At 46.5% G+C, this 16,172-nt stretch overlaps 1 protein-coding gene across 2 annotated transcripts in view; it reads left to right on the plus strand.

The window, feature by feature from the left end:
• The window catches only part of TSNARE1 (t-SNARE domain containing 1), a 1,167,042-nt gene that overhangs the window by 1,069,820 nt on the left and 81,050 nt on the right, over positions 1-16,172 (plus strand). The window lies entirely within an intron of this gene.

The following is a 16,172-nucleotide window of genomic DNA, read 5'->3' on the forward strand; positions in this document are numbered from 1 at the left end:
CTCGCTTTCACCTCCCACCTAGCGCAGTCTGCTTTTTGCCCCTTTTGTGGCTACGAAAGGGGTGCCCGGCCATGTCCTGCCTAGAGCCACAGGCCTGCGCAAGCTGTCCAACTTCTGCGCAACCGCGGACATGGATCCCACTGCCGTGGGGCCAACGTGCGGGCCAATCCACCACCGCCCCCTCTGCAACAGCTTCCAAGCCCTCCTAGTCCGACCTTTCAGGGCCACCATTTGCCAGTGGGCGGCAGGATCCGCCATCACCTCCCCCACTGGCAAACCATCACGTCGGACAGGTGGGTTTTGTAGATAGTCCGAAGGGGCTACTTCCTCCCCTTCGAGATTTCCCCTCCATCCATGCCACCTTAATTCCATTGCATGTTGGAGGATCACTTGGCCCTTCTCCAACAGGAAGTTAGGTCTCTCTTGGCCAAGGGAGCCATCAAGCGAGTTCCTGCCCCAGAAGTAGGTCGTGGTTGTTATTCCCACTACTTTCTGGTGCCCAAGAAGGACAAGGGCCTGCATCCTATATTGGATCTCAGGGATGCAGCCGCCTCCGCCGGAAGAAGAAGCTCAAAATGTTGACACTGACTCGGGTCCGGTCTGCCCTCGACCCTGGAGTCTGGATGGTAGCGTTGGACTTGCAGGACACTTATTTTCTCATCCCAGTCGTGCCAGCCCATCGTTGTTACCTACGGTACACGGTAGACCACAAGCACTTTCAGTTTACCGTGCTCCCATCTGGCCTTACCAGCGCCGCTCGAGTGTTCACGAAAGTGATGGTGGTGGTCGCAGCTCATCTGCGCAGATCAGGGGTTCCAGTCTTCCCCTATCTCGACTGGCTGTTGAAGGCGGGCTCCCACCTCCAGACTACGGCCGATCTCCTGCACTTGCTGGGGTTCACCATCAACAAAGTCACACCTGATTCCCTCTCAGAAGCTCCTTTTCTTCGGAGCGGTTCTGGACACAGCGCAGTTTTGGGCTTACCCTCCCGAGCAGTGAGTCTGGGATATTCGACTATGATTCCGATCTTTCAGCCTCTATCCCGGGTTTCGGTCAGAATGACCCTGAGGCTACTGGGTGGGGACAGCATCAGGGGAATCTTTCCGATTGCCTCCAGATCTCGGAGGGCACTGCATAGCAATTGCAGTGGTGGCTAACGAACCAGGATTGGGTCAACAGCAGGACCCTCCCCTTCCCTAGCCAGAGTTCACAGTGGTGACAAATGCATCACTTCTGGGATGGGGTGGCCACATGGGAGAGGCGAAGATCGAAAGCCTCTGGTCTCGGGTGGAACCTGGGCTCCACACCAACCTTCTGGAGCATGAGCGATACTTCTTGCACTGAAGGCAGTCCTTCCTTCTGTCAAAGGGAGAGTAGTGTAGGTGTTCATGGACAACACCACCGCCATGTTGTACTGCAACAAACAGGGCGGGGCGGGGTCGTGGATCCTATGTCAGGAGGCACTTCGTCTCTGGAAGTAGCTGGAACATCAGGGCATGTTCCTGGTGGTTCAACATTAACCCACAAATTAGAAGAGACGAGGGACAGCACTGTCTCTGACTCCCTCAATCAGACTTAATCACACTTAACAGAGACAAAGGATAACAGAAAAAAGCAAATCTTGCAATCAAGGATGCAAAAAGTGGGAAAATCAATAGATTTTATAATACTGCCCTCACACACCCGAGAGTGTCATGCTTCATCATTGGGCCGCATCATACACCAAGGTGCAGACCAACACCTTTGGTGGAGCGCAATTTTTTAGAGTGAATGATGAAAAAATGGTGGTGAGGGTAAAGTATAAAAGACAGAATAGTTAGAATAAACACAATTTTGTGCTATTCAAAAAAGAAAGACAACAGATAGTCTCTCAAAGTCAAGGGACCAAGGAAAGCAGAAAGAAATTTAAAACTGTCTAGGGGTTGACTTATGTACTTTATTCATGTCAACCTCTGGCAGGGTTAAAATGAAAAGTATGGGGTCTCTAGGGCAGGTAACGACCCTATAATCCCCCTGCTAAAACCAACATGTTTCTGCCAGCTATTCGTGTGCCCAGCCGGGTCACTCTGGCATTCGTCAGGGTGTTGGTCCCTATGTTGTACCCCTTGTCGAGTACTTATTACCTTGGGTGTTCGGGACAATATGCCCGTCTCGCTCTGTTTTTGGAAATTCCAAGAGGAGGAACATATCTATAGGAGGAAGAGGAAAACAGTGGATAGTCATTCCCTCCAAAGCTTCTTATTTAAAAATGAAACATCATTCTATGTCCCCCGCATCCATCATATGCGAACCATGTTATCACACTACAGCCCATTAACCAGCACACCCAGTGATCAGCTGTGGAAAACACTAGCACACAGACCCCCCCACACAACTGTTCGGTGGGTATACCGAGTCATTCTTTTGTCTATGTGTCCTGGTAGTGATCAGAACCCCACTCACACGATATTGCTAAAACCATGCTCTGTATACTACTACAAACTGTGTAATCCCCCAATTACTCGATCTCTCTCACCCCTTCTGTGTGTCCATCTCTACATAAAACGTAGACATACTCACAAGGGTTTACGAAAAATTTTCTAAACCCGGGGCTGCGGGGGCGGGTGCTCTTGTAGTCACACTCTGCATAAAACAAACTTAGTCAGTGTCTCCAAGCAAAAGACTCATTTATACACCACAGAGACTCTTATTTCGAAATCGCTTCTTTTGAAAAGGAGAGATCAACTGCGTAATTCAGGTGCCTGCCACATCCTACTTTGTTCCGGGCGGTGGTCGAAAGAATGTAAAACCAACTCCCCAGTAAGCATAGTATATGCGTTTTCTTCAACCCCACCCAGACTCTCCTTTTAGTGCGGTCAAAGCCCTTAACTGAATACAAATAGACCGTTACTTATACTCGCGCTTCAAGGAATCAATAAACGCTTACTACTCCAAAGAGGCACCCGTTCCTTTTTCCCTCCGTCAGTCCTCTGCCGATACATCACGCTCCTCTCGTGTCCTATTTAAACACAGGGGAACCTTGTTTCCGTGTGGACGCTGTTAATCACGCCCCTTCTCTTCATTGGCCAATCCCATCGCTGTGTCCCTGACATAGAAAGAGGCCTTCTGTATGCTCTCTAGCCCGGTTGTTCTCAAGGCGGCCATCTTTGAGTTTCACCATGCAAAGTAGTTAACAAATGCAAAGTAGTTGGCGTGTTTCTCACGGTTATGCAGGGATGGCGGGGGAGGGTTTTTATATGCTCACATTTTATTCATACTCATGAGTATTAAGCTTGTAGTGTCCTCATCCTGTGTGAAATAACAGTGGATTCAGAGACTGAAATTTTATTTTCTTCTAACTTCCCTTCAACGCAGTCAGTACAGATCTTATATTCATTACATTATATCCGATCTTATTTTGTGATACCATACAACTGGAACCAAGGAATTCCATCATTTAATCCTAAGGTATGGCTCCTCACCCGCTCAACCCATCTCTGTTCTCTTATTAATAGGAAGCTTGAAGTGTCATTCACATTCTGCGGGATAAAGGGTTTGTCCAACACTATCCACCTAATGTCTTTCTCATCATGTTTTTGCTCTAGAAAGTGGGCAGTGAGTTTCGTATTGGATTTACCACACCGAATTGTACTCATGTGTTCTAGAATTCGAACTTTTACTTTTCGTGTGGTCATGCCCACATATAATAGATTACATGGGCACCTCAGCATGTAAATGACATTTTCAGTGTTACATGTGGTGTGCTGTCTCAGTTCCCATGGACTCCTCAAGCCAATGTCAATATTTTTCCCATTGATTGACAAGGGGCAGGCTCTGCATGATCCACAGGCATAATGCCCGACAACCGGGGGCAAAAAGTGTGCGCCCATGCCTAAGTTGCTCATTTCTCTTGATGGTCTCGGACGAGTGTTTACGATGATATTCTTCAAACTGGCACTCTTCTTAAACGCAAATAAGGGGACGGGTTGGTTCAGTCCATTTGAATTAAGAATCTGCCACTTTTTATGGATGATTTTTTTAAGGTTGTTTGAAACTGTATTATATGTGGTCACGCAAATACTCCTGTCCGTGGTCTCTCTCTGATTAGTCTCCAAGAGAACCTCCCTGTTGCAATTCCGTGCTCTTTTTTGGGCCTTTTTAATTACACCCTCTGGGTAATCCCTACATCTTAGCTTCTCACTGAGGAGATTTGCTTCCTTTTTGTACTCTTCCACATGCGAACAGTTCCTGCGGAGACGCAGGAACTGTCCATAGGGAAGATTCTCTCTCAGGGTCCGTGGGTGGAAGCTCAAAAATGATAGTAAGTTGTTCCTGTCTGTATCTTTGTGGAACACACTGCTAATCAGGCCACCTCCCTCGGCTTTGATATTCAAGTCGAGAAAGGGGAGAGTATTGTTCGTAATTGATCCAGTGAAAAATAGGAAAGGATTTCTCAAATTAAGCCAAGTTAGGAAGTTCTCAGCCGAGGCCCTATCACCCCGCCAGATTATCAAAACATCATCTATATACCGATGCCAACCTCTTATGTTGTTAAAAAAAGGGTTGGTCGGTTGATAGATGACATCTTCCTCAAACTTTGAGACATACAGACACGCCACACTGGGGGCACAAGAGCTCCCCATAGATGTTCCGTGGGTCTGTAGGTAGAACGTGTCTTCAAACTTAAAGAAGTTCTGAGTTAGTACCATCTCTAGTAGGCAGAGAATAAAAGTCCTTGGTGTCTGAAAAGCCCAATCTTCCGAAAACAGTATGTTTTCAATCACCCTCAAGGTTTCTTGTTGGGGAATGTTGGTATATAGGGATTCTATATCCAACCCTATCAACAGATCTTTTTCTACATCAAACTCAAGATTTTTTATGAGGTTGAGTACTTCTCTAGTATCTTTCAAGTAGGCTGGCATCTTTTGAACAATTGGGCGCAGATAGAAGTCACAGAACTTGGACAAGGGTTCCAGAATTGAGTTAACCCCTGATACAATCGGTCTCCCCGGGGGCGGTCGCGTTGGTTTATGGACCTTGGGCAAGGTGTAAAAGTAAGGTACTGTTGGTTGATCCTTACTTAAAAATGCGGCCTCATTCTGGCTTATCCAATCATTAGATAGCGCTTCTTCCAAAGCGGATGCAATTTTAATCCTCAGATTTTCTGTAGGATCCCTCTCAAGTATGGTATAGTTTCTCCTGTCATTAAGGAGGAGGAGACATTGTGCGTTATAAGTATCCAAGTCCTGAATAATTATCGCCCCGCCCTTATCCGCTGATTTTATCACTATTGATTTCTCATTCTTGAGTTCTTGTAGGGCCTTGTTTTCCATTTTGGAAAGATTGAAAAATGGTCGTCTCGCTCCTTCTGCGTCCAATCGATCTACCTCTCTCAAGACTGCTTGTTCAAATACCCCTACTTCAGGTGGCAACTGATTGAGAGTGGGGACAAAGGTTGACTTGTTTCTAAACCCTGTATCGCCTCCACTATTAGTAGTATCTTTACCCTCGAAAAAGATTTTTAGTCGAATGTTTCGAAAGAAACCCGCTAGTTCACATTTAAGTTTGAAGTTATCGGGTTGGTTGGTGGGTACAAAACCCAATCCTTTCGCTAGTACTCTCTCCTGTGTTGGTGTAAGAGTTAGTTTGCTCAAATTCATGACCAGATCTATTCCCTGCTCGTGCTCGGTTCTCCTTCCCGGGCCATGCTGCGTGTGATCCTCTGATTCAAGTCGTCCCACTGCACCCTCTGTGTTCTCTGTGCTCTCTGTCTCCCCCTGCCTCTCCCCCTGCCTCTCTCTAAAAAAGGAGTGTAGTCTTTCTGGAAAAATTGTGGGGGGCCCATCGGTGGGTACATCGGAGGCCATCCAAAGCCCATTTGCGGTCCCTGTTGGTATGGTCGCATGTATCCTCTGGCCCAGCCTCTACCCCTATATCTCGGTCTATAGTCGCTGTCACTACTCTCGCTCCCTGAGCTGGAGTGATCTGTGGCCGGACGAGTCTGATTCTTTTGTTTCGTTAGAGTTTCTTTGTTCTTAATATATTCTCTAAATGCCAGGACTGACTAACTCAGCTGCCGGTGCATGATTGATTACGAATGCAGTGGGGAGAGCCTTGGTTAGATCTTTTCGCCACCAAAGAGAGCGTGCAATGTCAGCAATTCTGCTTGTTGGAATTTCCAAGGGGCACTCGCTCGGCAACGCTTTTCGTCGTGAGTGAAGTTGCGGTCTTCCATACGCCTTTCCGCCATAACCACTTCTGCCTAGAGTGCTGAAGAAGATCAAGGGTGATTGGGTCCAAGTCATTCTTGTGGCCCCAGACTGGGCACGAAGAGTCTGGTATCCCGAGCTTCTGAACATGGCCATCGATCCTCCGATCAGACTGCCTCTTCGCTAGGATCTTCTGGGCTTCATTGCACACGTTCACCAAACATTACTCCCTGGATAGCCAAGTCTGAGACTGCTTCTTTGGTCGTTCAGTTCTCCAGGACTTTCTGGTGTGAACTTAGTTCGCAGACCCACATCCGGAGTTGGTATTGCTGGGGTATCTAATCTAAGGTGACTAATAGTCTCTTTCAGATGAACAAGTTACTTAACATCAATAACGATATATCCGTAAGAGACATAGATTAGTTATGGATTCCTCATCGCTCCACCCATCCTCCCCTTTGTGCGAACTGACTTCTAGGGTAAGGGACTTCTCTTCGGGGCCCTAGTTTTGTGCACCAGTGGTCGGTGTCTTGCATGGCTCTGCGCTTCTGGCGTGGAATGTTGTGTAAACAACTGAGGTCAGCACGCAGGGGCAGCGTCTAAGTAGATACCGCGACGTCATTCCGGCGACCACGGCGCTAACAACGAATGCAGAGTCGACTGGCGCCACCTACCGACGAGCAGGGGTACTGCTGAAGAAAAATTCTCGGCATCTAGTCTGACGTCTGGGGGTAATTCTAAGGTGAGGAATCCATAACTAATCAATGTCTCTTACAGATATATCGTTACCGAAGGTAAGTAACTTGTTCGTTAAGCCTGATTGCTTGGTGCCGACTACCAGAGGTAAGTACAGGTTAATTTAGTGATTTTTGTGATTCACCCTGAAAAGGATTGTAGTTGGTGCCTTTGTTATTTTTCAATGCACTAATTCAATTGTGTAGCATTTTCGTGTAATGTATAAATACGTTTTTGTTTATGAAAACTCTATTTCCTCAAAGATCGTTGTTTTTTCACAGCAGCCTTATGCAATTATAAAATGCAATGTTTAGGAAAATACAAATGTGATTGAAAAAGTACTGTTCTTTAAAGAAATAGAAATGTTATAAACAAATTGTATATACATTGAGGACAGGCTAAATATTGTTTTAAGTGCCTTAGGAATTAATTTACAATTGAGCCACCATTTCCTCAAGCTAGTTCAAAGTTAATTTTAAAAAAATCTCACCTGGAGAATAACATTTTATTTGCGCGAGTACCTCTGTCAGACATCTGTCGAGCGGCAACATGGCAAAGCTGCCACACTCTTATGAACCATTACTGCTTGGATATAGACTTTTCAACATATTCAGTTGCAGGCCAGGTACCTTTTAAGCCCCCTTGGGCATTGTAGAAGATATATATATATATATATATATATATATATATATATATAGTATGGATTCTTGCCTAGATAATATTCACTGTTCTGATTCAGGCATGTAAATCTATGAAAGATCCAGTGCTGAAGAAGAAACCAGTAGGTTACCTGTAATTCCAGGTTTTCAGCGTTGGTGCCTTTAATGTTTTACCTGAATCCTTCGCTCCTACCAATCAGAAATATGGCGGTCTTTACTCTGTGGGGATTGGAGTTCAGTACACACTCACTTGATAGTTTGTAGTGCGGGTCTATTATATTGGGGCGATTGTGCTTTTAAAATGAGAGTATTTCAATTTGTTTCTAATGCATTTTCTTAGCATTGCTTTTTAACCATCACCGTGGGACTTTGTTGTGCTGACATGAAGAACCCTCCGAGTTTAGAAAATGGAGTATAGCAAGACAGTTTGTTCAATAAGTTTTCTTTGTAGCGTAACTGAAAGTTATAATTCCAGATGGCCTGACTGTGTGAGCACAAATCTACACATACCATGTAACGTTTCAGCTTTCTTATGGGCAACAACTAGTGGGGTTACCGATAATGAGTAATCTATAAGTTCTCTCATACCCTCGTAGACCATCTTTTCTATTTCACTAGACAAGTCTTTTCTCACACTGAGTGGAACACTGCATAAGTGATGCTTATTTGGAATACTATCACATTTTAACTTGACCTACTTCTTTGAATTTCTCCAATCTATTAGAAAGCACTTCAGGATTTTTATTTGTAGCATATCTTAACTATTTGATTCAACATTGTGTCTTCAATGTAATTATCATCTAAATTGGAAGTGTCTTGATTATTCGTATTCACATTCTGAACCTGAGACCTAGGAATATCTGAAACAGCTTAAATTAGTGTATCAACATGTTTACCATTTTTCATGTTCTACTTCGCTCATATTTTCTTTAACCATATTTTTACTATCAGATTTCCATACTCTTGCAAAATGCCCCTTTTCCTCAATTTTTTCAAACTACATTAAGTACTGCATATTTTTTTGAAATTGCTAGATGTGCTATAATTCCACATCTATAGCACGTAAGATCTTTGGTACGAAAAGTTTTGGTAAATTGTCTTGAACTAGGTTTTATTGACATTAACATTACTAATATCAACTCTTGAATGTAGTTCTTTGGTGGCAGATTTAGTGAGTTCCACAGATTTCACCAATTCATTGGCTTCAGATAAATTGGGATTTTTCAATCCCAATAGATTTTCGGGAGCCTTTCCTGAAACAATCTGGGAATAAGTTGATCTGTGATAAATTGATCTCAGAAAGTTTCAGACTTAATAGGTACTGCTAAAATCTGCTAAGCAGCATGTACAGATCTATTGATTCATTAGGCAGCTGTTCACTTGAAGAAAAAGTGTGTCTGCACCACCATACTTGGTTGAGTATCTAATTTTAACTCTAGGTGTTTTATGGCATCTTGGAATTAGTCTAAAGCATCATAACCAGAAGATCCCTGAGATCTATCTTCGGTTATGGAAAGTGGTTCTAGATATTCACATACAGCTTTTCCCTCAGATCCAGAATGATGATCCAGTTAAAAAAAAAAAAAGAATCTCTTGGGGCGAAGTTTTAAACCGTCAATGGGTCCAAGATAGTTCTTAAATGCCTGGGTGGGAGGTAGATTAACATCTTCGTGGATGATGCACCAGACAGAGTGCTTCCAGGTCGTTTTAGCATGAAAATCAGATGCAAGTATATTACAGAACAATAGATGAAAATAAGGGTGTGATTTCTTTATTTTATTTATTTTGATCACTTATATCGCGCACAAATCATCCCCAAGGGGATCTCTCGGCGCTGGAGAAAGAGATCAGCGATCAGAAAAGGGAAAGATCAATTAGAAAAGCCATGTTTTGAGCATTTTTTTAAATAGTGCCAAGTTTGAGCATTGGCGGATTGATTCAGGAAGGCTGTTCCACAGCTTGGGTGCCAAGTAAGAAAAGGCACGACCCCCCTATCCTTACCTTCATAATTTTATGTTCACACAATGTTTTGTGATTACTGGATGTAAGCTGCCTTGTGGGCTGATACCATTTGAGTTTATCCATAAGATAAACCGGTCCCAGTCCATGTAGGGACCTAAAGACTAGACACAGCATTTTAAACGTGGCCAGTTTTCTGACTGGCAGCCAATGTAGTTGGTGTAGAAGCGGCAGAGAGGGAGTTCGCGCAGGCTTATCCAAGAGCAAGGCGAGCAGCGGTATTTTGCACTACCTGCAATCTAGAAAAAAGGTCCTCCCTGATTCCAACCAGTAAGGAGTTGCCATAGTCCAGGCGACTCATTAACAGTGCCTGGATGAGGGTCTTTCTAGCACTCGGCGGAATTTAAATAAACATAGGAATGGAGTGTGTAGAAAATATAAACAGAACACTCCAATAATATGATGAGCAGAAAATAAAAACAGAACACTCCAATAATATGATGAGCATTAATACTAATAGAAATTGAAAGCAATCAAATAAACATAACTTGTATCTGTAAAGCGCACGTTTCCCCGTGGGCATCTTGACACTGAATAACAACTGTTTATTGTTTCCCAACTCAGTGGTACTCATTTTATCGAAGTCAGATGGATGAATGGCTGCGTGGACCCGCCGGGATTTGAACCTGTGACCATGAGATCGAACACAGGCCTCTGCAGTGGATGCATTAGTCCACTGAGCCGCCAGACCCTGCTATGTGTATGTGTGTGTGTTTTTTGTAAAGCGCACTGCTGCCCTGAGGCGTCGTGGCGCTGTAGACCGCTGGGGAACCCGTTTTGGCTATCCCTGTGAGATGGTCCCTCCTGGGTATCTCCAAGGGGAAACCAGGCATCCCCGGCGAATGTGGGGGGCCGTTGTGGAGATGAGGCAAGCTAATGTCCAGAGTTGCCGAGTGTGATCCCTGGTTAGAGTGGGCACCGAGGCGAGAATTATCGAGTCCGCTGGCCCTGGTCCACGACCCTGCCGTGTCGGGAATTGAACCCTGGTCCCAGGCCGTCCTCTGCTTCCGGGTCTGCTGCCTCTAACCAGTGAGCCACACTACTGCTATAAAGATGTGCGAATCCGCTCAGTTTTTTGTACATGCCTTTAGAATGCATAAGGTACTCAAAAATGGGCAGTAATGTCACTTCACATTGTTTATAATATTTGTAATATCAGTTATGTTTTGTAGATTTGTATAGTGGAGCTTATTACCCGGTAGGGTATCCAGGCGTTGGAACAGGTTTGTAGGCGTGGGATTAAGGGTGTAGTGAGTCATCCTCGTGGAATTAGTTGAATAGCAGGTCTTCATCTTTGTGCGGAATTCAAGAAGTGAGGAAAAGAGCTGATGCGTAGAGGGAGGTCATTCCAGGTTTTGGATATAGGAGAATGCTAGACTTCTCTTTGTGGATATGGGGATTGCGAGTGAGAATGAGGCTGAGTATAACTCAAGATGCGAGGTGTGCCGTCTGCCCCATGTGAGGCAAGCAGTATAGTAATCAATTCGACAAGCAGTAAAAATGCGTATTTACTAAAGAGCATGTCAAAAATGAGGCATCAGCGTAGGTGTTCAAGGTGCTGATTCATTGTCATAGCACCTTGTATTAGATGAGCAGAGATGACTGCGTGGAAGTAGGTGTTTCAGAGGCAGGTGGGTTTACCGTTCTGGAAACACGTATGCACTTATCTATAGCTTTTAATGGGCATTCCCATACTTGCCAATTCACACGATGCTACTGTGTGACTCACCATATCCGCTCCCATCACATAGCTGCCAAGGTTTCAGATTGCTATGTGTGACATTTCCATAATTTTTGTGTAATAATGAGTGACTTTTAAAAAACTATGAGTGACATTTTCTTGCCCAAAATCAAACAATGAAGATAAAGGAAACATATATATCAGAAATTTTACTCATTTGAAAAACGAGAAATTCTAAGAAGATTTTGAAACTGCTGTAAAGCACAAGAAACGGAAGGGCACTAACCTAGTGCCTGTGTAACCTGATCCTACCGTAAAACAAATATCTAACCCTGATATTAAAACTTCAATCATGATATTAAAACTACAACTTGATTCTGGGACCTCACTTGCTCAAGGTGATACATGACGCCTCGGAGAAGCAGATTCTCCCTCTCGACTGGAGACACGCGGAGGTCGTAGTTTTACTCAAACCGGGCCACCCACCCGACGACCCAGGCTCCTATTGCCCCATCTCATTACTAAATTTTGAGCCCAAATTGCTCTGGAAGATTCTAGCGGACCGCCTATGCATATGTATACAGGATCTGGTGCATTCGGATCAGTCTGGCTTCATGCCACAGCGGTCTACCAGACATATCAGACGAGCACACAACGCTGTGGCGGAGGCCTTTCGTTTGGGGCACCTGGCAGCAATCTTGCTGGCCACTATCAACAAGGCCTTTGATTAGTTTAGTTGGATGTATCTCTTTAAGCTCTTAGAGGCAGTCAATTTGGGTCCCCACTTTAGGGCATATGTGAAACTGCTTTATAAGGATCTCACTGATTCGGTCCGGGTGGCCGGCCACTGTTCGGCCCCCTTTCCCATCCATAGGGGCACTAGGCAGAGATGTCCACTCTCTACACTATTGTTCGCACTGGCCATTGAGCCCTTGGCCACATGGGTCCGTCTGGACTGGTCTCCGGAGTGCTCTAATAGGATTGCGCTTTACGCTGACGATGCCCTGTTTTTTATGTCCGATCCCTGGGTGTCCGGACCCTGGGTGTTGCAGATTCTGCGAGTCTTTGGGGAAATCTCCGGACTCTACGCTAACCCGTCCAAGTCCATTCTGTTTCCAATTTGCGGGGATCTGCGGTCTCAGGCTTGGGCCTCGCAGTTGATAGTGGCTGAGGCAGGATTCCGATACCTCGGGGTGTTTATTGTGCGGTGCCCAACCGAAGCATGGTCGCGGAATGTCGCTCCGTTGCTGCCCACCGTGCAGGGTGAGGCGACGGTGTGGTCTCAGCTCCCCCTCTGGTTATATAGCAGATCAGCCATTTTCAAAATGATGTCCTTGCCTCGCCTGCTTTATAGGCTGCAAAACTACCCCTTTACAATCCCCCCGTCGTGGTTTCGTCAGATCAATGCATTACTGAATAGGTTTCTCTGGGGAGGAGGTGCGGTTCGGGTGGCACTGGCGACCTGTATTCAATCTACTTACTGTGGTGGGATAGCGGCGGCGGACGTTCGGGCATATTATTGGGCATCACATCTCCTAGTGATAAATGACTGGTGGTATGACTCGCAGGAACGACTCTTCATGGCAGAAACCCCACTGCTCCACTTCTTGTATAGCTCCTCGTCTCTGATAGAACTCCCCCCGGCATTCGGGACAGTCATTCAGATTTGGAGGCAGGCGGTCCGACAGATGGGATGGTGGGGCAAGTTGTCTAGTGCTACACCTCTTTGGCGGGGCACGTACCTCTGGCCAGTCTCGACCTTGGTGGGATTCCGTAGGTGGGACGATATTGGGATCTCCATGTTGGGTGACATAATGTGGGGGTCCACACTCAAATCCTTTCAGCAGCTACAGCAAGATTTCGACCTCCATAAAACACAATTTCACAGGTATCTGCAGCTCAGACATGCCGTGTCCCCTTTAATAAGGGACCTCACGAGTCTCCCGGAGTTCTACCCACTGGAGGGCCGGTTGCTCAGGGGGTACCTTGGTGCCCACAAGATTCGTCAAATCTATCAAACACTAACTACACACTCCACGACCCCTATCCACCGAACCCGGGCGGCATGGGAAGCAGATGTGCCCACCCTGACAGATAATGACTGGGCGGAGGCATTGGCTAGCCCCCGGTATTTGGCTGTCTCTACCCGATATCGACTGATCCAGTTTAAATATCTTCACAGGGTATACTATACACGCCTACGCCTGTACAAGATGGGGGCGATTCAGTCCCCCATGTGCCTCCCCTGCGATTCGGAGGAGGGGTCGTTTTTTCATACAGTGTGGAGTTGGGTGACACTGCAACACTTCTGGTCGGGCATAGGGTCCTGTTTGGGATGGGTGTTGGCATGGCACATCCCTGCATCCCTAGGTTGATTCTACTACACAGCACCGAGGACATTGGGGGTAACAGATATAAAAGACATCTATTGTTTTTGGGGCTTGCAATAGCTAAACGAGACATTGCACAACACTGGAAGGCATCATCTCCACCCAGTATAGGTGCCTGGAAGAAGGCAATGGATAGGTGCCTGTCTGCCGAGGTCGCTGTATTTCAGGCACAGGGGTGTCTGCAAAAACATAAGAAGAGCTGGGCTAGCTGGGCCACATATCGTGGCATCGACCTCTCTCTCTCCTGGGGCAGGCGGATTCTCGAGATCCAATTGATAGGCTGGTGGTGAGTGACTCACCAATTTAGGGTCATGGTGTGTTGCAGAGGTGAAATAGCAAAATTGTGCTATGTCCGTATAATATTGTATATGAGGTGTATGGTGCGGGGTTGGGGGTGTGGGGTGTGTGGTTGGTTCTGATGTTCTGCCGACCTTACTGGGAGCATTATTAGGCGCCTTGCAATTGTATACTGTAAATATACACGGTTTGATGCTCGCCAGGCCTTGCCCATTTTGGTACCTTGAAAATTAATAAAATTTGTTGTTAAAAAAAAAAAAAACTACAACTCGGACCTTAGCAGGAGTATTTATGTCAGCAGCTTTCATTTTTTATACTTACCAAGTCTGTGAGTCACACACAGTGCTGCCGCTGGGGATATAAAGACTGCTGGCCATGGGTCCTCGTAGTCTCTTTGGGTCTGTCCTGTCACGCTCCTTGGCTGCAGACAGCTGCTGAGAATCGGGACACATTTTACATAGTGACGGCGGTGAGATAAGCTGCAAAGTGGCACCGTTGTCTTGAGAGCTGTGCTTGTGCCTTTTAAAGACATGCAGCACCTTCTCTAAGACTCACGCCGACCGGAAACAATCCCCGGGTACCCCGCACAACAGGGGCCGAGCAGGCAGCAAGTGTCAGGTCAGGAGGTGACAGGCCGAGCACCTGCCTCCTCCTGTGATTATTTAACTTGGCACAGGGGCGGCAATTAACTTTTAGGGGCCGGGTGGGCAGGAAATTGAGATTCAGTGTGTCAAAGGAGGTAAATACCTTGGCACTAATTTTACTTGACAAAGCCAGGGCCACAACTGTACGGGCCACAACTGAGCCATGACGACTGCTTCCACAGCGGCCACGGTCCGTCTGGTTACTCTGGTAAGGACTCACGCCACATTCTCAAGAGGTATAGTTGCAGAGACTCTCGCGCAGGCGGCGGCATGATCAATTGACTTGTATTTTACTGGCATTGCAGCACAACACAAACGGTTCGAGCACTAGAGCAGCAGCACTTGGGGCTGTCTCAAACGGCACATAGTTACCGCCAACCCGGCCCGCCTTTAAGTGCCCGGTCATGGTTGCGCAGCCATTGGGCAAATCACTGCACTCTCCAGACCTGTGCACGTGATTCAGAATGCTACGGGTGAATGTATCCACAGCTTGCTAGCGGCGCGCGCAGTTGAGCCAGCCCCAAGCGGTGAGCAGCGCGGACCGCTAACAACTTTGTTCAGAGTTTTAAAATTGCAACAGCACTGAGAGCAGATCTTAAAATTAACTGTTTCTGCTCTGCCTGACAAGTGACGTCTGCTGCGGCCCGGGGCGCACACAGGTGTCCGAGGCGCTGACGCGCTAGCACCTGGCATAGGCAGCCAGTTTCAGCACTGTCAGCAGAGTGGGGCCAGTGACCACTCTGAAATGCGTTAGAGTCACGCCTGATGCGTGATACTTGGCAGGCCTGCCATCACTATGTGGCAGGGAAAATGAGCTGAAACCCACTGTGTAAATAGTGGTTTTGCAGCTTGTGTTCCCAACCTTTGAACTGCTGACGCCCATTAAGGGGTGTGAAAACACCCCACGGCATCACATCAGCCTCAGCAAGCTTTTTTTTTGGAAGGGGGGGGGGGGGGAGAAGGGTTAAAAAGTGCCTGGTAGATACTTCAAGGTATAGGCTCCTCTTCCGGCCCGCCCCTCCTCACATGGTGAGATTTTTCTTCAGGTTGGCAGGTATGGATTCCGTGTAGGGAGATACCATGAAGTGAATAAAATACCATCACCCACCTTCAGCTCTGGTCTCGGTAAAGTAAGGCTAAAGATTTACACAGTCCAATCCAATGCCCCAGAAACTCATCATGAAGTGGCGTATGTTTCGCCCGGAGCAGGTCATCGCTGGCTTATATTGCTCTGAACTGCAGAGTAGGTAATTCAAGGTAAGAAAGTAAATGTTTCTTTTCTCCTGACGAGAAGTCCCGCGTCTAACCAGCTTTCAGCTCTCCCTCGGGCTCCTGTCAGCTGTCATTGGAACAGCGCGAGGCACTCGGATCGCATGACGGTCTGTGTGAAGTGGCCTCGCGCTGTCAGAAGAGACCATTCGAACAAAGTGGGGATGTGACACACTCCTAGCTCGATGACAAGGAGTGATTCAAGCTTGATAATCTCTCAAAGGTATGCTGGAGAACTGTAGTTTCGTGGAAGCAACTTGTTTTTTCTCCTAGCACAAGGGAGGGAGGGT

The sequence above is a fragment of the Triturus cristatus genome, chromosome 5_1 (genome assembly GCF_964204655.1).
Source record: "Triturus cristatus chromosome 5_1, aTriCri1.1, whole genome shotgun sequence".
NCBI classification, from domain to species: Eukaryota; Metazoa; Chordata; class Amphibia; order Caudata; family Salamandridae; genus Triturus; species Triturus cristatus.